Below are 7,208 nucleotides of genomic sequence, written 5' to 3'. Positions count from 1 at the left end.
TCATAAAGTCCTTGCCTATGCCTATGTCCTGAATGGTATTGCCTAGGTTTTTTTCTAGGGTTTTTATGGTTTTAGGTTTTATGTTTAAATTGTTAATCCATTTTGAGTTAATTTTCTAGTAAGGTATAAGGAAGGGATCCAGTTTTAGCTTTCTACTTATGGCTAGCCAGTTTTCCCAACACCATTTATTAAATAGGAAATCCTTTCCCCATTGCTTGTTTTTGTCAGGTTTGTCAAAGATCAGATGGTTGTAGAGGGGTGTGGTGTTACTTCTGCGGCCTCTGTTGTGTTCATTAGTCTATATCTCTGTTTTGGTACCAGTACCATGCTGTTTTGATTACTATAACCTTATAGTATAGTTTGAAGTTAGGTAGCATGATGCCTCCAGCTTTGTTTTGTTTGCTTAGGATTGTCTTGGCTATGCAGGCTCTTTTTTGATTCCATATGAAAATTAAGGTGTTTTTTCCAATTCTGTGAAGAAAGGCAATGTAGCTTGATGGGGACTGCATTGAATCTACAAATTACTTGGAGCAGTATGGCCATTTTCACAATATTAATTCTTCTTAAGCATGAGCATGGAATGTTTTTCCATTTGTTTGTGTCCTTTCTTATTTTTTTGAGCAGTGGTTTGTAGTTTTCCTTGGAGAGGTCCTTTACATCCCTTGTAAGTTGTATTCCTAGGTATTTTATTCTCTTTGTAACAATTGTGAATGGGAATTCATTCATAATTTGGCTGTTTGTCTGTTATGGTGTATAAAAATGCTTTTGATTTTGCACATTGATTTTTGTATCCTGAGACTTTACTGAAGTTGCTTATCAGCTTCTTCAGTAAAGATTTTGGGCTAAGATGATGGGTTCTTCTAAATACCTTCTAAATAAACAATCATGTCCTCTGCAAATAGAGATAATTTGACTTCCTCTTTTCCTAACCGAATACCTTTTTTTTTTTTTTTTTTCCTGTTTGTCTTGGCCAGAACTTCCAATACTATGCTGAATATGAGTGGTGAGAGAGGGCAACCTTGTCTTGTGCCAGTTTTCAAAGGGAATGCTTCCAGTTTTTGCCCATTTAGTATGATATTGCCTGTGGGTTTGTCATAAATAGCTCTTATTATTTTGAGATATGTTTCACCAATACCTAGTTTATTAAGAATTTTTAGCATTAAGGGCTGTAGAATTTTGTCAGAAACCTTCTCTGCAATCTATTGAGATAATCATGGTTTTTGTCTTTGGTTCTGTTAATGTGATGGATTATATTTATTGATTTGCATATGTTGAACCAGCCTTGCATCCCAGGGATGAAGCCAATTGATCATGATGGATAAGCTTTTTGATGTGCTGTTAGATTCGGTTTGCCAGTATTTGATTGAGGATTTTTGCATCTATGTTCATCAGAGATATTGGCCTAAAATTGTCTTTTTTAGTTGTGTCTCTGTCAGGTTTTGGTATCAGGATGATGTTGGCCTCATAAAATGAGTTAGGGAGGAGCCCCTCTATTTTCATTGTTTGGAATAGTTTCAGAAGGAATGGTACCAGCTCACCTTTGTACCTCTGGTAGAATTCGGTTGTGAAACCATCTGGTCCTGAACTTTTTTGGTTGGTAGGCTATCAGTAGCTGCTTCAATTTCACACCTTGTTATTAGTCTATTCAGGGATTCCACTTCTTCCTGGTTTAGACTTGGGAGGGTGTAAGTGTCCAGGAATTTATCAGTTTCTTCTAGATTTACTGGTTTATTTGCATAGAGGTGTTTATAGTATTCTCTGATGGTAGTTAATATTTCTGTGGGATTGGTGGTGTTATCCATTTTATCATTTTTTATTGCATTTATTTGATTCCTCTTCCTTTTCTTCTTTGTTAATCTGGGTAGCAGTCTATCTATTTTGCTGAACTTTTCAAAACACCAGCTCCTGGATTCATTGATTTTTTTTGCAGGGTTTTTCAAGTCTCTTTCTCCTTCAGTTCTGTGCTGACCTTAGTTATTTCTTGTCTTCTGCTAGCTTTTGAATTTGTTTGTTCTTGCTCCTCTAGTGCTTTTCATTGTGACATTAGGGTGGTGATTTTAGATCTTCTTTCCTTTCTTTTGTGGGTATTTAGTGCTATAAATTTCCCTCTACAGACTGCTTTAAATGTGTCTCAGAGATTCTGGTATATTGTGTCTTCATTCTTATTGGTTTCAAAGAACATCTTTATTTCTGCCTTCATTTTATTATTCATGCAGTAATCATTCAGGAGTAGATTGTTCAGTTTCCATGTAGTTGTGCAATTTTGAGTGGGTTTCTTAATTTGAGTTCTAATTTGATTGCACTGTGGTCTGAGAGACTATTTGTTATGATTTCCATTATTTTGCATTTGCTGGGGAGTGTTTTACTTTCAGTTATATGGTCTATTTTAGAATAAGTGTCATGTGATCCTGAGAAGAAGGTATACTCTGTGGGTTTGGAGTGGAAAGTTCTGTACATGTCTATTAGGTCTGCTTGGTTCAGATCTGAGTTCAAGTCCTGGATATCCTTGTTAATTTCCTGTCTCATTGATCTGTTTAATGTTGAAAGTGGGGTGTTAAAGTCTAAGTCTCTTTGTAGGTTTCTAAGAACTTGCTTTATGAATCTGGGTGCTCCTGTATTGTGTGCATATATATTTAGGATAGTTAGCTCTTCTTGTTGCATTGATCCCTTTACCATTATGTAATGCCCATCTTTCTCTCTTTTGTTCGTTGTTGGCTTAAAGCCTGTTTTATCAGAGACTAGGATTGCAATCCTAGGATTACAACCCCTGCTTTTATTTGTTTTCCATTTGCTTGGTAAATCTTTCTCCATCTTTTTATTTTGAGCCCATGTGTGTCTTTGCACCTGAGATGGGTCTCCTGAATACAGCACACCTATGGGTCTTGACTCTTTATCCAATTTGCCAGTCTGTGTTTTTTAATTGGGGCATTTAGCCCATTTATATTTAAGGTTAATATCATTATGTGTGAATTTGATTCTGCCATTATGATGTTAGTTGGATATTTTGCCTGTTAGTTTATGCAGTTTCTTCATAGGGTCAATGGTCATTACAATGTATGTTTTTGCAGTGGCTGGTACTGGTTGTTCTTTTCCATGTTTATTGCTTCCTTCAGGAGCTCTTGTAAAGCAGGCCTGGAAGTGACAAAATCTCTCAGCAGTTGCTTGTCCGTAAAGGATTTTATTTCTCCTTCTCTTATGAAGCTTAGTTTGGCTAGATATGAAATTCTGGGTTGAAAATTCTTTTCTTTAACAATGTTGAATATTGTTCCCACTTTCTTCTGGCTTGTAGGGTTTCTGCTGAGAGATCCATTGTGAGTCTGATGGGCTTCCCTTTGTGGGTAACCTGACCTTTCCCTCTGGCTGCCCTTAGCATTTTTTCCTTCATTTCAACCCTGGTAAATCTGACAATTATGTGTCTTGGGGTTGCTCTTCTCGAGGAGTATCTTGTGAGTGTTCTCTGTATTTCCTGAATTTGAATGTTGGCCTGCCTTTCTAGGTTGGAGAAATTCTCTTGGATAATATCCTGAAGAGTGTTTTCTATTTGGTTTCATTCTCCCTGTCACTTTCAGGTACACCGATCAAGTAGATTTGGTCTTCTCAAGTAATCCCATATTTCTTGGAGGCTTTGTTCATTTCTTTTCACTCTTTTTTCTCTAATCTTGTCTTCTTGCTTTATTTGAGTTGATCTCTGATATCCTTTCTTCCACTTGATTGATTCAGGTATTGAAACTTGTGTATGCTTCACGAAGTTCTCGTGCTGTGTTTTTCAGCTCCATCAATTCATTTATGTTGTGCTCTAGTTATTCTAGTTAGCATTTTGTCTAACCTTTTTTTCAAGGTTCTTAGCTTCCTTGCATTGTGTTAGGACATGTTTCTTTAGCTTGGAGAAGTTTGTTATTACCAACCTTCTGAAGCCTGCTTCTGTCAGTTTGTCACACTCATCTCCATCCTATTTTGTTCCCCTGCTGATGAGGTGTTGTGATTCCTTGGAGAAGACGTGTTCTGGTTTTTGGAATTTTTAGCCTTTTTGCTTTGGTGTCTTCCCATCTTTGTGGTTTTATCTATCTTTGGTCTTTGCAGTCAGTGACCTTTGGAACGGGTCTCTCAGTGGATGGCCTTTCTGTTGATGTTGATACTATTTCTTTCTGTTTGTTAGTTTTCCTTCTAACAGGCCCCTCTGCTGCAGGTCTGCTGGATTTTGCTGGCAGTCTACTCCAGACCCTGCTAGCCTGGGAATCAGCAGTTGGGGCTGTAAAACAGCAAAGATTGCTGCCAGTTCCTTCCTCTTATAGCTTCATCCCAAAAGCCTATCTGCCAGATGCCAGCCAGAGCTCTCCTATATGAGGTGTCTGTGGGCCCCTACTGGGAGGTGTCTCACAGTCAGGATACATAGGGGTTAGGAAGCCACTTGAGGAGGCAGTCTGTCCCTTATCAGAGCTGGAATGCTGTGCTGGGAGATTCACTGCTCTTTTCAGAGCTGCTAGGCAGGGATATTTAAGTCTGCTGAAGCTGTACCCTCAACAGCCCCTTTTCCCAGGTTCTCCATCCCAGGAAAGTGGGTTTTTATTTATAAGTCCCTGAAGGGCTACTACCTTTTTTTAGGGATTCCCTTCCCAGCAAGGAGGGTGTCTAGTGACACAGCTTGCCTGCAGAGGCCTTGCTGAGCTGCCATGGGCTCCACCCAGCTCAAACTTCCCAGTGATATTGTTTACACAATGATGTTATATCTGCCTACTTGAGCCTCAGCAATGTTGGATGTCCCTCCCCTCACTGAGCTTGAATGTCCCAGGTCATTCTCAGACTGCTGTGCTGGCTGCAAGAATTTCAAGCCCGTGGATCTTAGCTTGATGGTTTTCGTGGGAGGTGGGACCAGCCAAGCCAGATCATTTGGCTTCCTGGCTTCTTTTCCAGGGGAGTGAATGATTCTGTCTTGCTGGTGTTCCAGGTGCCAATGGGGTATGAGAATAAAAACTGCTGTGGCTAGTTTGGTGTCTTCCCAACAGCTGCCCAGTTTTGTGCTGGAAACCCAGGACCTGGTGTTGTAGGCACTGGAGGGAATCTCCTGGTCTGTGGGTTGTGAAGACCATGGGAAAAGTGCAGTATCTTGCAGGGGACAGTTCCTAATAGCTTCCCTTTGCTAGGAGAGGGAGTTCTCTGGCCCCTTGTGCTTCCCAGATGAGGTGATGCCCCACCCTTCTTCAGCTGGCCCTCCCTGGGCTGCACCCTCTGTCCAGCCAGGGAGTTGCTGGCAAGATGGCCAAATAGGAACAACTCCAGTGTGCAGCTCCCAGTGAGATCTACGCAGAAGGCAAGTGGCCTCCACATTTCCAACTGAGGTACTGGGTTCATATCATTGGACAGCTTCTTTTTTAAAACCTTATGAATCAACTTCTGCGAGCTTCAAAAACTTCTGCTGCAGCTTTTTCACCTCTCTCAGACTTCATAGCATTGAAGAGAGTTAGAGTTTTGTTCTGGCTTAGGCTTCGGCTTAAGAAAATATTGTGACTAGTTTGATCTTCTGTTCAGACCTGTAAAACTCTCCATGTCAGCAATAAGGCTGTTTCACTTTCTTTTCTTTCTTTAAAAAACATATATATATATATATATATATATATATATATATATATATAAAATTTCATTTTAGGTTTTGGGGTACATGTGAAGAACATGCAGGATTGTTGCATAGGTATATACATGGTAATGTGGTTTGCTGCCTTCCTCCCCATCCCCTATATCTGACATTTCTCCCCATGTTATCCCTCCCCAACTCCCCATCCCCCACTGTCCCTCCCCTAGTTCCCCCCACAGACCTCAGTGTGTGATGCTCCCCCACACCGTGTCCATGTCACTTTCTTATCATTTGTATGTTCACTGGATAAACACTTTTAATTTCCCTCAAGAACTTATCCTTTGCATTCACATCTCTACTGCTTGGCAAAAGAATCCTCGCGTTTAGTATGTCTTGGCTTTCAACATATGCTTCTCACTAATGTTAATTAGTTCTAGCTTTTGCTTTAAAGTGACAGACATGCAATTCTTCCTTTAACTTGGCTATTATTGGATTATTAATTGAACTAAGTTCTATAATGTAGTATCTCAGAAAGTAGGGAGGCCAGAGGAATAGAAGAGAGTTGGGAGAACAGCTATTCAGTGGAGCAGTCAGAACACACACCACATTTATCTATTACATTTGCCATCTTACTGATATGGGCACAGTTCATGGTGCCCCCAAACAATTACAATAGTAACATCCAAAATCACTGATTACAGGTTACCGTAACAAATAAATAATGATGAAAAGCTTGAAATATTGTAAAAATATCAAAATGTGGCACAGAGACAAGAAATCAGCACATGCTGTAGGAAAAAATGATATTGATAAGAGTTACTTGATGTAGCATTGCCACAAATCTTCAGAACAAGCATTAACTTCAACTTAAAAATCAACAGCTGCATTAGTTCCTGAAAAGAGTGTCAGCCTGTCCTCTGAAACTTTGAAACCAGGAATAGTCTTCTCTTTCTTAGCTGTTTATACAGAGTGAGAGAGAGAGAGAGAGAGAGATAGAGAGAGAAAAAGAGAGAGAAGCAAAACACAGTATTTGTAAAGTGAAGGGAATAAAACTTGGTATTCCTGCATTAGAAAGCTATAGCAACTGAAATAATTTTGTATTGGTGGATAATATACATAGAGATAAATGAGATCGACTAGAGAACTCAAAAATGGTCCTAAATATATATGGTCAACAATATTGATGGGAGAATTTCATGGGGAAAGGAAAGTCTCCTTGGCAAATAGTGTTGGAATGATTTGTAATCTATTTGGAAAAAAAAATCAACTCTTACTTTGCACCATATACAAAAATTGACTGTAAGTTGATGATGTACTTAAATATAAAGCTAGAACTATAAAGAATCTAGAAGAAAAAATATGAGAAAAACATTTGCAACTTTGAGATGGGAAAAAAGTGTTTTAGAACACTCAAATCACAAAAATATCTGAAAATCAATACATTGAACTTATACAAAGGTTTAAAAGTTAATTCTTTGAAAGCATTAAGAAAATGAAAAACAATTCATAAACTAGGAGAAAATCCTTGCAAATTATATATCACACAAAGGACTTATATCCAGGATATTTAAATAACTCATTTAAATAACTCTTAAGCCTGAATAATAAGAGGCAAAATGAATCAATATAAAAGCAGGTA

Source organism: Sapajus apella, unplaced genomic scaffold (genome assembly GCF_009761245.1).
Source record: "Sapajus apella isolate SASKATOON/1434 unplaced genomic scaffold, GSC_monkey_1.0 scaffold32, whole genome shotgun sequence".
In the NCBI taxonomy this organism is placed as follows: domain Eukaryota; kingdom Metazoa; phylum Chordata; class Mammalia; order Primates; family Cebidae; genus Sapajus; species Sapajus apella.
The sequence above is the reverse complement of the archived record's forward strand: the minus strand, read 5'-3'. Positions refer to the sequence as shown.